Here is a 17521-nt window from a genome sequence, read left to right on the forward strand (position 1 = left end):
TACAGGCGGACCACACTAACCTCCGGGAAACTGTTCGGGAGCTACAGAATCAATCCGAAGACCTGGATAATAGAAACAGGCGTAACAATCTCCGCGTACGCGGCCTGCCCGAGTCATACCAGGATCTAATCCCGCATGTCACCGCCATATTCAAACTCCTACTGCCGGACGCAGCAGCAGAAGCATTCACCTGCGACAGAATTCATCGTGCTTTACGAGTACAACCACCTCCCGAACAGCCACCCAGGGACGTAGTTCTCTGTTTAAAGGACTACCTCATCAAGGAACAGCTCCTGCAGGCCGCAAGAACCACTACCGACCTGAAATATGAGGAACACTCCATACAGATCTACCAGGATCTATCGCCTATAACGCTGGAGAAAAGAAAGAGGATGAAACATATTACAGCTGCACTTTCCAAAGCACAGATCCGTTACCGCTGGGGCTTTCCCTTTAAATTAATTGTCTTGCAAAATGGAATCACCGATATCGCTTGTTCTCCAAAGGAGGGGTCTGAACTCTTGCAAAAGCTGGGCCTCGAACCGCCTTCCCCATCATCGCAACAAAAGAAAGCCCAACGTCCACTATCTCCAATTTGGACCTCACGCTCTCCACAGAAGGACAAGCAATGGAATAGAAAACGGAACCTGGGAACCCCGACATCGGATGGGTGATATATAACCTCCTTCGATTCTCTTTTCTTTACCTCCAAATTCTCGCAGGCACTTTGATTTTAATGCACTATATGATGAAGCTTGTCACTCTCACTTTGATTCTCCTCTTAACAGAAGCTTTTTAGAGCACTTTTTTGTGACGTTTTATATATCTAAGCACACCCGAACAGCTCTGGATCTATATAGCGGTTGCTCTGAAGCTGGGCCCTGTGCTTTCTTGCCTCCCCCCTCAGCCTAAACTTCCAACTATCTGGGCTGCGGTATCTCAGGACTTTTTCCTCACTAATAAGGGGGACTGAGCCTGCAGAATAACACTCTTTATAATATAGAACAACTGAACTTTCAGTTCTAAGTTTAGAAATGTTTTTTGCCTTATATATAGCATTAGGATTGTTTTGTATCTTTAAGTTTTTAGAAGCTGATATCTGCTGTCTGTCTTTTGAGTACACAAAACCAAGTATAACGAAATTGCATGTCAACCCACATTGCACTAGGGATTTGATAGAGAATATCTTACTGGGAAGGTCAAGTCAAGGAACGGTCACGTCCCCTGTTAATCTCAGAAACCCAAAAGCTACCTTTATTCTCCCAAAATATGGCCCTGAATTTAATCAGTCATAATGTCCAAGGGTTCAATTCCCCAAATAAAAGAGCTACCGCCTTTAAACAATATAGGCAGTCCAAGGCGGATATCCTATTTTTACAGGAAACCCACTTCTCAAACTCAAACCATCCTACTTTTCTTAACAGAAACTTTTCTAGGAGTTATTTTACCACATACCATAACAAAACAAGGGGCGTGGCCATTCTTATCCGGAACGGAGTATCTTTTGAGCCTAAACACATCTATAAAGACCCTAACAGCAGATTCATAATAGTCACAGGCATACTGTCTGGCAAGGAGGTTACCCTCTGTAATGTATATGGCCCACACACGTCACAAGCCCAATTCTATAGGGAACTATTTAACAAGCTGCAGAACTATGTTACTAATCATTTAATACTAGCAGGAGATTTGAACTGTGTCTCTAATCCTATAGTAGATAGAAGTTCTAACACAGAATGCAGTAGAACATTCCCAAAGGCCCTGAAAAAGACACTATCTTCATCACAGCTCACTGACCTATGGAGAGCTTTCAATATGGGTGACAGAAGCTACACCTACTACTCACATCCACAAAATGCTTATGCTAGACTGGACTATATGTTCCTGTCACCCATTTTGATGGCCAACGCTCAGTCAGCCTCAATTAATACCTGTGTATGGTCAGACCACCAGATCCTACTAGGCTCCCTGAAAACGCTCGGCACCCCATTCTTGCCCGAAAACTGGAGATTAAATGACCTTTTGTTACAGGATCCCAACATAGTCAATGAAACCCAAGCTGCTCTAGAAGAATACTTTGTGTTAAATGATACAGAAGGAATCTCTCCTTCTACACTATGGGCTGCACATAAGACAGTCCTCAGGGGAAAACTGATGCACTTAGCTTCAAGGCGTAAGAAGGACAGATTAGCCTCCATCACCTCACTAACAGCAGAATTGGAAAGCCTATATAGTAAACATAGTTCCACCCTCGACCAACCAACTTTAGCATTAATTAAAGAAAAGCGACAAACGCTGAATCAATTGCTGCTAGACTCTACCGAAAAAACATTAAAATTCTCCCGGGCCAAATTTTTACTATATGGCAATTCTACAAGCACTATGTTTGCTAGAAAACTCGCTGCCTACCACTAGTGTTGGGCGAACACCTGGATGTTCGGGTTCGGGCCGAACAGGCCGAACATGGGCCAGATGTTCGGCATGTTCGGCCCGAACGCCGAACTCAATGGGAGTCAATGGGACCCCCGAACATGCCCATTTTGGGGGCCCTATGGGGTCGCAGGCATAAGGGGGGAGCATGCCCCGGTCGCGGGGGGGTCGGAAATTCCCCCCACCCCCTCCGCTAGCGCTCCCTTCTCTGCCCGCTTCTCCATACAAAAAGTTTGAAACAAGTTCAATAGTACCTGGGCTGGTGGCACTGGCTGGCAGTGGAGTGAGGAGGAGGAGGAGTCCGAGTAGCAGAGTGACGTTGAGGCCGGGCAGCGGGCGGTTCAGCGCTAGTACCCTTGTGGTACTTCCGCCCTTTCTCTGACCTCACGTCCTCTGCGTGATGACGCATACGAGGGTACGCGTGATGCGTACCCTCGTATGCAGAGGACGTGAGGTCAGAGAAAGGGCGGAAGTACCACAAGGGTACTAGCGCTGAACCGCCCGCTGCCCGGCCTCAACGTCACTCTGCTACTCGGACTCCTCCTCACTCCACTGCCAGCCAGTGCCACCAGCCCAGGTACTATTGAACTTGTTTCAAACTTTTTGTATGGGGAAGCGGGCAGAGGGGGGAGCGCTAGCGGAGGGGGTGGGGGGAATTTCCGACCCCCCCCGTGATCGGGGCATGCTCCCCCCTTATGCCTGCGGCCCCATAGGGGGCATAGGGGGCAGTATTCGGCCGAACAGGGCCCTGTTCGGCCGAACAGGGGCCCTGTTCGGCCATGTTCGGCCATGCATTCTGCAGTTCGGGCGAACCCCGAACAGTTTGGCCGAACACCACCAGGTGTTCGGCCGAACTCGAACATCACCCGAACAGGGTGATGTTCTGCAGAACCCGAACAGTGGCGAACACTGTTCGCCCAACACTACCTACCACAAGCCCCCACATACTTATAAATTACAAAGCCAACAAGGCACAATTGAAACAGTGCCGCATAAGGTGATGGATATCTTTGAAAAATTTTATGCGACACTGTTTTCTTCACAACCCTCCCAACCCACCAATATCATGGACGATTGGCTAAACTCACTTCCTATCCCCTCACTTTCAACTATGGACCTGGAATCACTCAATCTCCCATTCACAGACAGTGAAATCTCTAAAGCAATAGCCTCACTTAAAAACCTGAAAGCACCAGGCCCCGACGGTTACACTGGCCTCTATTATAAAACCTTTGAGCAAACATTACTACCCCACCTAAAATCCTTATTCAACTCAGCTCTTGAAGGAAATAGATTCCCTGGAGATTTAACCCAAGCCTTTGTAACTTTAATACCAAAGCCAAAACTCGATCACACTCTTCCTCAAAACTTCCGCCCAATATCATTAATCAATAATGATATTAAAATATTCTCTAAAATCTTAGCCAATCGTCTATCAGGTGTCATCACAACACTCATATCCCCGGCCCAAACAGGATTTATACCGGGCAGGCAGACAACGGATAATACCAGGCTGGCATGCAACATCCTTCAAGACGCCAAACGCCACAACCAAAGATTTTTAATGTTAGGCCTTGATCTCCACAAAGCCTTCGACTCGGTTCTGTGGCCATACCTGTATAAAGTCTTAGGAAAAATGGGTGTACATGGAGCTTTCATAGATGGAATAAAGGCATTATACCACACTCCCTCAGCTAGACTGAAACTCCCTGGTATTCTATCAAAGCCACTGACTATAAGCAGAGGGACAAGACAGGGATGCCCCTTATCCCCCCTACTATTTTCCATAGCAATAGAGCCCCTTTCCCTAGCCATTCAGCAAAATCCTAACATAAAAGGATACATCAAAAATGGTAAAGAGTATAAAATAAGTCTTTACGCGGATGATGCGTTACTATTCCTCTCCCAGCCTATAACCTCAATGCCCACCTTAATACCACTATTGGACCAGTTTGGCCTTCTTTCAGGCCTGAAAGTAAACATGGCCAAATCCCAAGCCCAAACCATTAATTTGCCCCCTCAGGTAGTAAAATTATACAAAGCCAACTTTGACTTTAAATGGGTCTCTTCACAAATGTCCTATTTGGGCATACAAATTACACCCTCCTATGACTCTTTAATCAGAGCAAACTACCTACCATTGCTTAAATCAATGGAAAACACTCTTAAAGAATGGGATAAATACAAGATACCCTGGCTTGGTAGAATCACGGCTATCAAGATGGTAATCCTCCCTCGCATCTTATACATCATGAGAGCTCTCCCACTTAATCCAACCAAAACTTGGATAATGAAGATCCAAAAAACTATAAACAAATTCATCTGGTGTGGAAAACCAGCCAGATTCAAGAATATATATCTTTATAGATCAACGCACAGTGGAGGTTTGGGAGTCCCAAATCTTTGGTATTATCTGTTGTCTGCACGCTTCTCTCAGATGCTCCCCTGGTTTAACCCTACAAGCCCCTTATTGTGGGTTCAATTTGAAAGAGAATCCGTCTTACCATATAACATAACGATCACCCCCTATATCACTATGAATCAGGCTAGTGGGGTGAAAGAAGGTAATCTATTGGTGTATGATACTTTACTTTTGTGGTACAAATACAGAAATATCATGAAACTGGGCTCCTTAAAACCCCCCAGACTTTCATTTATAGGACACCCTGCTTTCCCTCCAGCATACCCTGACAGCTCTGCATTCTCATGGTGGATAACTCACGGATACACTACCTCCAATAAATTTTGGATGTCAGATAAGTTTATCCCATTTTCACTACTACAGATGAACAGAAACATTCCTAACTCTGAATACTATAGATATCTACAAATTAGAAATGTTTACTCGACCTCATCTGTTCCTAATGCACAACTCAACTGCACCTTTTTTGAAAACCTATATTTACACACAGAACCAGTCACAGGGACTATTTCTAGAATATATTCCTATCTGATAAACCTTGCACAGGAAGACAAGACAAAGCCTATGACTGATTGGGAGGAGGAACTGCAGTTTGACCTACCCCTATCTGAATGGTGCACCCTGGCCCAAAATTTGCACACACTCACTAGAACACCTATGATCAGAGACACCGCTATGAAAATATTTACCAGATGGTATAGAACCCCTCTAAAGCTGCACAAAATCTTCCCTTCTGTTTCAGCACTCTGTTTTAGAGGCTGTAAGGAGGAAGGATCTCTTTCCCATATCTTTTGGGACTGTATCAAAGTTCGCCACCTCTGGGACAAACTGAAGGAAATAATCTCCAATATCTCCTCTACCCAAATTACCATTGAAGCTAAACAAGCTCTACTATTTGCCCCAAATCAAAATGTCCCGAAGAAATTTAGAAGAATCTACCATGTATTTATATGCTCAATTCTTTGGGCCATTGCCCGCCAATGGAAGCAAACTGCGGTTCCTCTCACCATGGTAGCCAATAGAATAGAGGAGATACGCCTTATGGATTACCTATTTCATACTCTACACCACTCCACCCTGAAATACCACACTGAATGGCAATATTGGACCCCTATCTCTGTGGACCTAAATCCAACTCCAGGACCTAGTACTTCTTGACCTCCCAATGTTACTATCACCAGTTTCTAGTGTCATCACACACCCCAGTTATGATAGCCTGTGTAACTTAACATCATTGTGTACAACAGACCTACCGAATCCTTTTTATATGACATACAACTTCTCTATTTGTATAAATATATGTAGCCTCAATTACTGTATTTAGACCAGATTCTATGTAATGCCCACATTATGCCTGTAATACTTGGAATCTTTTTTTTGCAATAAAACAAAGTGAAAGAAAATGTTTGTTCTGTTTGTATTTTGTTTTATCTCCTAAGATATAGGAACGAGAGGCTGCTATGGGAGCAGCCATCTTAGCTGGCAGTCCAGGACTCAAAATGGCGGCAGTGGAGAGAGCCCGCCCCCGAGAGTCATGGCCCCCACACGTCATGGCAGGGGGGGAGGAGGGGCTGGGGGATCCACGTCACGTCAGGCTGTGCTCGCGGCTCCGGGCAGAGCAGCTGAAAGGGAGGGGGGTAGAAATACAGAGACATGCTACGGTGTGTCTCGGGTCTCAAAGTATTTCCCCAGAGGTTTTCCCTGAGTCCGTGGAAAGGAATGCCAGGATACGTGCAACAAGCTATTACTGTATGATTAGCAGGAGCACGGATAGGAAAAGTGTCCCAGCTAGGTGCAGGGACACACGTAGCAGTGCAGGTCAGGAAAGTGTCTGTACTGAGTTGCTTACGGGATTATTCCTGTAAGTGGGGAACCTTAATGGGTGGTGCAGCATGAGTTCCCAATAGAGTATAGGGGGGGACTGTGCATCAGGGGGGTGCCGGAGTTGGAAAAAAGGGAGTTGACCAATTCTGGTTTCCGTCGCCGCTGCTGCAGAGTGGTAGCGATTTTTTCCGGTTTTTGTAGTGGACAGGGCCAGAGCTTGACTGGGAGGTCTATGCTGGGCTGGGGCTGTTTTTTTTTGTGCGTTTTTTTCGTCCACTGATTGGTCAAATATGTTTTTTCCAGCTCCTATCAATTGTAGCACAAAGAACAAAAACTGACCGCAGTTCTTGGGGCAATTATACAGATGATAGAATTGCCATGTACAGAGTGACAGTGTATCAGTACGCTGTTTGCCATGTGACTACCTACCATGTGGGCATTCAGGGATCTGCATACAGGCATGCGACGCTGGTATGCTTAGCCCTGCACCCTGTGTAGTTTAAGTGCAAAGTGCTCCTTCCGACAGGGAGGCAGCCGTTTTTTTGTGAAGTCTGGGGGTAGTGGCACGGCAAACATTGGTCAGGGGGTACAACACACAGAACTTCTAGCAGAGCTGGTATCGCGATGAAGTTCTAGATAAGTAAATGCGATAATGAGTAAGAGCATTGCAGGCTCACCTGCAAAGCAGCATCAGGTGTGGCATCCGTAATCTGGGCATGCGACGGCCGCGCATGGACAGATAAGGGGGGATGTGGAGTGAGCTGCAATGGGGTGAGAGCTTCCAAAGGTGAAGCGAGCTTCCAAAGGTGAAGTCCGCGGGAGCATATTGTAAACAGGTAAGTACTGAGGATAGTACTGAGGTAGGGGGGTGAAGTTTAACTCCAATCTACCAATAAGAGTAAACAGAGTTCATGAGAACCATAAAACAACGAGATCAATTACGGTATATATTGATCATTTTAAAGGGTAAAGAGTACAAGCCGCAGGGCGAATCCCAAATCATTAATAAGAATTGATTTGTTTGTATTTCGATTTCAGGGGTTTGGCAATATGGAATGGAGACAGCTGCAGTGCTGGCAGCAAAGCTGGAGATGTCAGTCGGATAAGCGAAAGGTTCCAGATGCCAATCTAAGTTTGGAAAAACACGAGATTCCTGAAATTGGAAAGAGACTAAAACACGAGATTCCTGAAATCGGAAAGAGACTAAAACCCGAGATTCCTGAAATTGGAAAGAGACTAAAACACGAGATTTCGGAGATCGGAAAGAGACTAACAAAACTGTCTGAGCAAAGCATAATGCAAAGTGCTAATGTTTTTCTTTCCCAAGGTGGTGCTTTTATAATGAAGAGTACCGTGCTGATGGTGATCCTAGGTTGCCATTTCGTCTTAGGAGAACGAAGAGAGGACATTCTCATGTATAATAAGGGGTTAATGAGAATGCAAGGCCCAAACATGTTGATGTTGGGTGACAAAGGTACTGATCCTTTCACACCTCCCTCTGATTGGCACAGATGGACCATGCAGGGACGGAGGAAAAGAGCACTTGTGCCAGGAGAAATCAAATTTCATGGCACAATGTGGGTGAAAGGTCTGAAGGGTCAGGTGTGCGGGCAGTGGGAATTGAATGGCAGTGTAAATCTGCTATTGAGTACCACACTCCCAGAATCGACGCGCCGATCCAAAGGTGTGTTAAAAGGTACATTGCAGTACAATGGGTACATGCAAAAGGTGGAGTGTGTGATTCAGGGGTACCTTGTCTTGGTTATGCAGAGTGAGATGGTTCCAGATTGTAGAGGAACGAGCAGGAGGCGTCAATTCTCTTACCAGAGAGACGCAGGGGACAACATCACACTCTGGAGCTACCAACAGAGAGTGCCTCTGAAACAACTATACACACGTAAAGGCTGGAAAGCCGAGGGTGGGTGGTTCTCGAAACAAGAAGTAAAAATCGAGATCAAGCCACATTTCTAGGTGACAAAGAGGGTGGGGAGAGCGGTCCCGGGGGAGGGAAAGCCCACACAGGGAATCCCATTCACACCACACGGGTCACAACAGGGGACGATATTACACAGTCCATATGCAACAGCTTATCCTCATGATAGTTGGGTAAGTGAAGAGGTACTCTTAATCAAACGATTGCAGAGAGTACAGTCTTCCCGACCTCAGGTACATAGTGTGCCTCAGGACATAAGGGGGGAAGAGGTCCAATCAGGACAGCTGGGGACATATTTTTGTCAGCGAGAGATTGGACAAGGGGAGGTATATTAATTTTTCTGGAGAAGGATCTTTTGCATGGCAGCTTCGAGATGTTTGGGTGAACAAAGGGAAACGGTGCAAGATTCCTTTAAGCACCGCTACTTCCTTAGTTCCCACCTCAACCCGTGTCTTACACCAGGACCTGAGAGGTCAACCTTTTTTGGTGCTAGACGGGGAGGTGAAGCAAGTAGAGTTGTCCTCATGCGGGCAATTCTTGCAGAAGTACCTGCGTTGGCCGGGGCAAGTCAAATTTAGTGAAGAAGCCTGCAGGATCAATAACGCAGAATGCGAGGCTACCATTCAAAAGATCCACCCTGAAGCCCAACCGATAGTTCTGGTGGCTGAAGGAAAGGTTTGGTTTTTTAACATAAGTTCTAATGATACATTCAAGGTATATTCTCATAATTGTTCCGATAAGGGGGAGTTTCCAAGGGGAACATATTGTGGGAGCGGAGATCCCATATGGATCCAGTCATCCAGGTTGGATGATGTTGTTTCTCAAATTGTTAAGAGAACTCTAAAGTGCAAAGTTTCACGGGTAGTTCCCGTCCTGAAAGAGAACACGACATGGGACAAAGGGGAACAGGGTTTGATCCAAGACGACCACATTTTGTTACAAAGGTTAAACAAACAGTACGCTAAGTTAGAGGTAAGATTTCACCATGATACAGGTGATCTTAACGAGGTAGAACACAAAAATAAGCAGGTGAGTGCCAGTCCGACCTGGTGGACAAGGGTTCCGGTGATGTTCCAGGGACACTCGGACTGGGCCTCTGCAGTTCCAAAGTTCTTTCTACACCCACTGGTCGTCTGGATGGGGATGACAACTTTAGGCATCATTATCCAGGTGAGGTTGCGTGTTAAAATTACGTAAAACAAATTAACCTGGTCCAGAGATTGGTGCCTCATAAACAATCTCCTGAACCGATATTTTCAAATTAAGGGATATACAGGGTTACGGGTATAGGTTTAGTAGTACCTGTGATGGAGCTGATTGTATAAAGGCGCTCTTTTAGAAGGCACCTGGCACTGCTCCCTTGAGTAACAACCAAACGAGTTTCACTTTTCTGTGGTCATGCAAGTTTGTGAGTGATACGGAAGTGACGCAAATGCTGAGCATGTGGTATAGAGGGACTTAGAAGTAGGGCCTCCCCAGAGAGCCTGGTTACAGGAAGACCAAGAGGTCTTGCTCTCTCTCTTCCAGGGGTAACCGCCTAGAGCAGAGAAGTTGTGTGAGCACGAACATCGAAAAGTGAAACATAAAAGAAAAGAAACCAGGTACTGGGAGGTTCAGACGCTGGGATCTGCGGGTCAAGCCGTTTTAGGGGGGATTGTTATAATTTAAGTAGGCCTCAGTTACTTGGCCTGAATTTTATGTAAAAGGCTTGTCCGCAGTGTATGCCTTTAAAATAAATAGAGGTTTTGTGATGCAGGCAGAGGCATCTCAGGGTCTGCGTGTAGCAGAGGATACACGCAGATACTGAGAACATGTTCCTAAGAGAAGGCCATCGGACTACTCTGACCTCAACCACAGGAACAGAAAACATTGGCTATGTTTACTAAACATCCACGGTCCTGCATATAGGCCAAATGCCTCATTGATTATTAATCGAGTAGGTGTGTATGATGACACCACAAGTGGGTCCACCAATAATCTGGTCTAGGGGGTGGCAAGATGATGTCATATTTAACTCTTTCCTAGTCGGTATTAAATCTGGAGCGAGCAATGGAGAACTCACTTCTGCTTCTTCCTTCTGCACTAGCTCGCAAAGCCGACTTGGACCTCTAAGCATGTTATTCCTTTCTGTAATCTGATATAATGTATGCTGTACAAAGGTAGTCTAGATGTAACAGAGTAGATACAAGAAGACCTGGGTATATTCAGTAGGAAGATACTCAAGCAGCTGTAACGCAACATGGAAGTCTGCTTTGCCAGGAGATGAATGTATCTATCTGTATTCCTGTTTCCTGAATAAATAACGTAAACATTGAAGAAGCCTGAGAAAGTCTATATCCTGTTTGCGGTGTGGAGAGTCAAGTGATCTCACAGTCTGTGAGACGATGGTGTCGAAGCAAGGTGATAAGAACAGTTTATAACACACAGCATTAAAACTTAAAGAGAACCTGTAACAAAAAAGTTCCCCTGGGGGTACTCACCTCAGTAGGGGAAGCCTCAGGGTCCCAATAAGGCTTCCCCCTCTGCTGTAGCTGCAGGCAATCCAGCGCTGGCTCCCCCAAAGTATCCTGCAATCCACGCTCGACAAACCTTCCCTAGCTCAAGCGGGCCGCTGTTGCAGCTCTCCGCACGGATATAGGCGAAAATAGCTGATCTCTGTCGAGTCCGCTCCACTACCCAGGTGCAGGAGACTTGCGCCTGCGCAGTAGAGCGGCCTGACAGCGATCGCGTATTTCCGCCTATGGAGAGCCAATACTGCGCCTGCGCTGGAGCCGGGAAGGTACATATTTACATTCCTGCTGTTCGGGAATGAGCGAGACCGCCGTGGGACACAGGAGGACGGGGGAAGCCTCGATAGGATCTGGAGGCCTCCCCCTACCGAGGTGAGTACCCCCCAGGGGAACTTTTTGTTGTTACAGGTTTCCTTTAAGCATTAACATACCTGTGTTTGTATGTACGCCACAGGTGCGCTTTAAGCCAAGGGGGAACTTACAAGCCTCCTGTGTATCACCCGTGCTCCTACCAGCAGCATCCTCTATAGCAGGACATGCTGCACAACAGTCGAGCATACCAGAAAATAATTACTACAAAAATCACAAATGGCAGTCAATTCTAATTAAAAGTATATTTTTATTAACATTAAATTATAAAATGGCTTGCTTAGCGATTAAAGCTTTTTTCCTTAATTGTATCACACTTTTAACACAGTGGGGGAGGGGTGATATTGGGTGCACACATTGGGAGAGAAGTATATAAATGGCGACACACAATGGGGAGGGATGATATTGGGGGGCACACAGTGGGAGAGGAGTATCTTATTGGGGGGCACACAGTGGGGTATGATTGGTCATATGGTGATGCACGGTGGGGGAGTAGGGGGGCATACAGTAGAGTAGAAGGGGTGATATTTTACTCAGTAGGGGAGGGCTATATTACATTAGTGGGTAGGAGCTTCTCTTTCACCAGTCGAATTTGGCAGCCTGGTCCTCGTACATAGTTACCTGCTGTCCTGCTTCTTCATACACAGCTGAGCACAGTCAGCAGTAACCAGTACGCCGCTGTGGTGTCTGATTTAGCTACGTCGTCTGATTTAGCTACCTGTAGCTAAATCAGACAGCACAGTGTGTCCGGAAAAGCTACTCTGTCTGAATTAGCTACAATGGCAAAAAACAAACCCTGTGTATATGCTGCATAATGTTGTTTGCCCTTGAGTGATAGGTTACAGATCTTATTTATGTAATAATTATTATGTTGGATATGAAATAGCCAATGTATTGTTCTTCAAGTTCAGCTCATTCTTCTTATTATTATTAATATTGTTATTATTAGCGCTCCCCATTTTCTATACGCTACGCCTCCCACAGTTTTAGGGGTACAAGCGCCAAACTTTCTACACTTATTCGTCCTGTAGCGAAGTATATTGCTTGTGCTTTAATAAGCGATCCCACCCTCCGTGCCCCTGCGGCGGACCCCGGAAGACCCCTTTTTCCGTGTTGACTTTGACAGGGAAAAATTTTAAATCACTGCCACTCGTACAGTTTTGAAGCTACACTCCCCAAACTCGGACCACATATTGTAGGTGTAACCCCAAATAAAAATATGTATTTTGGGGGGGTCACCCTGAAGTGGGCGGAGCTACCAGCGGCCAATGAAAATTTGAAGTTACATTCACCAAACTTGGGTCATTTGTTAATGGAGTGAAGCTGAAGCATTCTGTCTCATTGGGCTCTATTCTCAAAGAGCCAAAAGTTCCGCAAAATTTTACCGCTATATTCCCGCCAGCGGTAAACTCCGCATTTTTTCCACATTCACTAATATTTTCCGCATGTTTTCCGCATGCGGGAAAAAAGATGCGGAAACAGGCATTATTCATGCGGGAATCATGCGGTAAAAAGGTCGCATGAAAAAGTGTTTAAAAAAAAAAGTTAAAGTCCACCAAGCACAGCCCTTAAAGGGGAACTGAAGAGAGAGGTATATGGAGGCTGTCATGTTTATTTCCTTTTAGACAATACCAGTTGCCTGGCAGCCCTGCTGATCCTCTGCCTCTAATACTATTAGCCATAGCCCCTGAACAAGCATGCAGCAGATCAGGTGTTTCAGTGGTTCAGACTTATAAGTCTGATCCGACAAGACTAGCTGCATGCTTGTTTCTGGTTTTAATCAGATACTACTGCAGAGAAATAGACCAGCAGGGCTGCCAGGCAACTGGTATTGATAAAAAGGAAATAAACATGACAGCCTCCATATACCTCTCTCTTCAGTTCCCCTTTAAGCCTCCACACTTCATTAAAGTCAATGGGATGCGGAATATATCACCTACTACTTGTAGGTGATAAAAATTCGGTAATTAACGAAGAAATGATGCGCCTGAACATCTTTGAGAATTGATCTTTTATTGCGGAAAATACCGACTTTTGCGGAAATTTTACCGCATGAATCCCGCACTTTTATCACACTTTTTCCGCATGCGGAAAAAACATGCGGAACATTTTGAGAATTCCAACTTGCCGGTATTTTGGGTGCAAACTTCCCGCATGTACTTTACCGCATGCGGGAAGTCTTTGAGAATAGAGCCCATTTTGGGGACTCCCAAAAGTGGGCAGAGCCATAATCAACCAATCAGATTTTCCCTATTGACTTCAATGAGAAAATGTAAACAGCTGTAATTCTCACTGTATTAAAGCCAGAGTTCCCAGACTTGGCACACTGGGTGACTGGGGTTAAAATTTGGCAAGGTGGGCGGAGCCACATACAGCCAATCAGACACATAGCCAACATCCTGTGGTTTCTTCAGAAACGACACCATCTATTTAATATTATTATTGGTGCCCCCCCCCCCCCCATTTTCTATACGCTACTCCTCCTACAGTTTCACAGGTACAAGCCCCAAACATTCCACACTTATTCGTCTTTAAAGGGAACCAGAGAGGAATGATTTTATAACATATAAAAAGAGTTTATACATACCTGGGGCTTCTTCCAGCCCCATAAGCCTGGAACGCTCCCATGCCGTCACTTCCGGCGGACGCGGCCAATTGTCCGCATCACAGGGGCTCCCTCCATACCCGTACGCATGCGGCTGCGCAGTAGGCAGCCACACGCGTACCTGTATGGAGGGAGTGCCCTGTGATGTGGAGAATTGGCCACGTCCGCCGGCCGACTGGCGGTAATGATAGGACCCGGTATCAGCGGTTCCAGGCAGCGGAGGACAGCGGCGTGGGAGCGATCCGTGCGTATGGGGCTGGAGGAAGCCCCAGGTATGTATACTTCATCCTCTCCGGATCCCTTTAAGCCCCACCCACATGCAGAGTAGCACAGAAAAGGATTAAGATGAAATAGGGCCCTAGACAAGATAGTACTTTTTTGAGCGCTACTCTACTTTAGGGGACCCAGCAGGAAACCTCATAGGGAACTGTTCTCCAATCACAGCATCCTTTACCGCACAAAGCATTGTGAATGGCTGAATAGGGTGGGTGTAGTTTATTACAACCTAGAAGTTCAAGAGCATGCCGTCCCCCCAATCACATTAGCTAGATTTCCCTACTAGGTTTTCCTAGTGCCCATTTTTGTGCACTGCTGATGGTCACCTGACTTTTTTAGTTAGATTTGGTGGGGGTAGCATCCACCAGGCCCCTAGACCAGACGCAAATACTGCCGCTCTCACCGTTTGAAAGCCAGAGGTCCAAAACTTGGCACAGACCATGGCATGGTGGTTAATGTTAAAATTTAGAAAAATGGGCGGAACTTAAAACAGCCAATCAAATGTTACCTATTGCTAATCAATGCCAATATATACGTTGCATGTGCAGAAAGCTCCTGGCGGCAGGAGCGTGATTAAGGATGTGTAATCCCTTCCACCCCAGATTAGATTCTCTTTTAATAGGAACGGTAGTGACAATTACATAATGAATAAAATGGCTCATTGTTTACAATATTCATTTTAAGATTATTTGGTCAGTGTTTGTCATTTGGAAAAAATGTGCAGCCCGATGTACATTCTTACATTTATCGTAGTTAAATTTTTTAGTTCTGCCAGCTGATCAGTGCCAAATGTTTGTTTCTGAGAGTTTTATGCACAGAGGGAGATATGGCTGGCTTGGCAGTTGGAAAAAGCCATTATTTCCCACAATGCAAAAAGGTGCATTCAGCCTCATGCAGCCGCAAGTACTGGGTCCTGGCTTGATGATGTCATCAACCCATGACACGTTACATGAGTCAATATGTAGCTTGGTGTGCTGTACTTCTGGCATGGAATTACTCATTGTCAGTGCAGTGTCTTATTCTGCTCACCTAAGGGTGGGGTGCATGTTGGCCACTACAAATCGGGGAACTACAGTGGAGCAATAATGACCAGTAGGCACCACAGAACACTATAGGTGAGTGAGGGTGCCATCAGAGAATTTTATAAATTAAACATGTTGAGGCCTGCAAATAAAATTGTGACCTTGCTTAACCACTTGAGGACCACAGTCTTTTCGCCCCTTAAAGGGACACTAAAGTCAAACAAAAAAAATGGGTTTTACTCTCCTAGGGCTTCAAATAGCCCCCTGCAGCTGTCCGGTGCCCTCGCTGTCTCCCTCCGATCCTCCTGGCCCCGCCAGCAGCCACTTCCTGTTTCGGTGACAGGAGCTGACAGGCTGGGGACGCGAGTGATTCTTCGCGTTCCCAGACACATTAGCACCCTCTATGCTGCTATATGGTATATGATATATGCTATAGTAGCATAGATGGCACTATTGTGGCCAGGAACTTGAAGAATCACTCGCGTCCCCAGCCTGTCAGCTCCTGTCACCGAAACAGGAAGTGGCTGCCGGCGGGGCCAGGAGGTTCGGAGGGAGATGGCGAGGGCACCGGACAGCTGCAGCAGGCTATTGGAAGCCCCAGGTGAGTAAAACTCATTTTTTTGTTTGACTTAAGTGTCCCTTTAAGGACCAGAGCCTTTTTTTCCATTCAGACCACTGCAGCGTTCACGGTTTATTGCTTGGTCATACAACCTACCACCTAAATGAATTTTACCTCCTTTTCTTGTCACGAATACAGCTTTCTTTTGGTGCTATTTGATTGCTGCTGCGAGTTTTCGTTTTTATTATTTTCATCAAAAAAGACATGAATTTTGTCCAAAAAATGACTTTTTTGACTTTCTGTGCTGACATTTTTCAAATAAAGTAAAATTTCCTATACATTTGAGCGCGAAAGTTATTCTGCTACATGTCTTTGATTAAAAAAAAAAACATTCCGTGTATATTTATTGGATTGGGTAAAAGTTATAGCGTTTACAAACTATGGTGCCAAAAGTGAATTTTCCCATTTTGAAGCATTTCCGACTTTTCTGCCCACCTGTCATGTTTCATGAGGTGCTAAAATTCCAGGATAGTATAAATGCCCCCCAAATGACCCCATTTTGGAAAGAAGACATCCCAATGTATTCACTGAGAGGCATAGTGAGTTCATAGAAGATTTTATTTTTTGTCACAAGTTAGCGGAAAACGACACTTGCAAAAAGTTTCCATTTCTTCTAACTTGCGACAAAAAAAAATGAAATCTGCCACGGACTCACTATGCTCCTCTCTGAATACCTTGAAGTGTCTACTTTCCAAAATAGGGTCATTTGTGGGGTGTGTTCACTGTCACCAGAAAATCGCAATGTGGGCAGCAGACACCAGAAAATCATACAGTGGGCAGCAGTCACCAGAAAATCGCAATGTGGGCAGCAGTCACCAGAAAATCGCAATGTGGGCAGCATATTACTAAGTACTGTGCATATCGTTCATTGCGGCTTTTAATATTGGTGCTTATGGCAGCCCTGTTTTTCACCTGCTCTGCACCTTACCCCCTGCCCTTCCCCTCATACCATGTGCTATCATTTTTCCACCAGAAAAGTTTGGCCAGTACACCTTAAACCCCCCCCCCCCCCTGCAAAGTGGCCAGTATGACTATCCCTCCCAACATTTTATGTGTGCCCCCCCCCCTCCTACTAATCTAGTGGTCGACTTATTCCCCTATGTATAGCCAGGATTTCCCCCCCCCCCCCAAGAAAGAAACTAAGTGGCCAGCATTACTGACCCTCTTCCCTCACCTTCCCCATGTATATTACCTTTCCACAAAGATTGATGTAATTTGAGGCCAGTCTCCCCCCCCCCCACACACACTTTCCGTGGCTGACGTCCCCCCCCCCCTTGCAATGTGTGTGTGCCCCTCCACCTTTGTATGCACAGCAAAGCAGTTTATAACTACATTACACCTTGTCCCCCTCCACCTTTGTATGCACAGCAAAGCAGTTATAATGACATTACACCTCGTCAAGCGCTGTGCATTGCTCCTCTCCTACACTTTCATCAGAGGCGAGCTGCCCAGTGTACTTTGCAGTTCCCGAGTTTGTCACATGACTGACAACTCAATCAGGAGCTGCACAA

Source organism: Hyperolius riggenbachi, chromosome 6 (genome assembly GCF_040937935.1).
Source record: "Hyperolius riggenbachi isolate aHypRig1 chromosome 6, aHypRig1.pri, whole genome shotgun sequence".
NCBI classification, from domain to species: Eukaryota; Metazoa; Chordata; class Amphibia; order Anura; family Hyperoliidae; genus Hyperolius; species Hyperolius riggenbachi.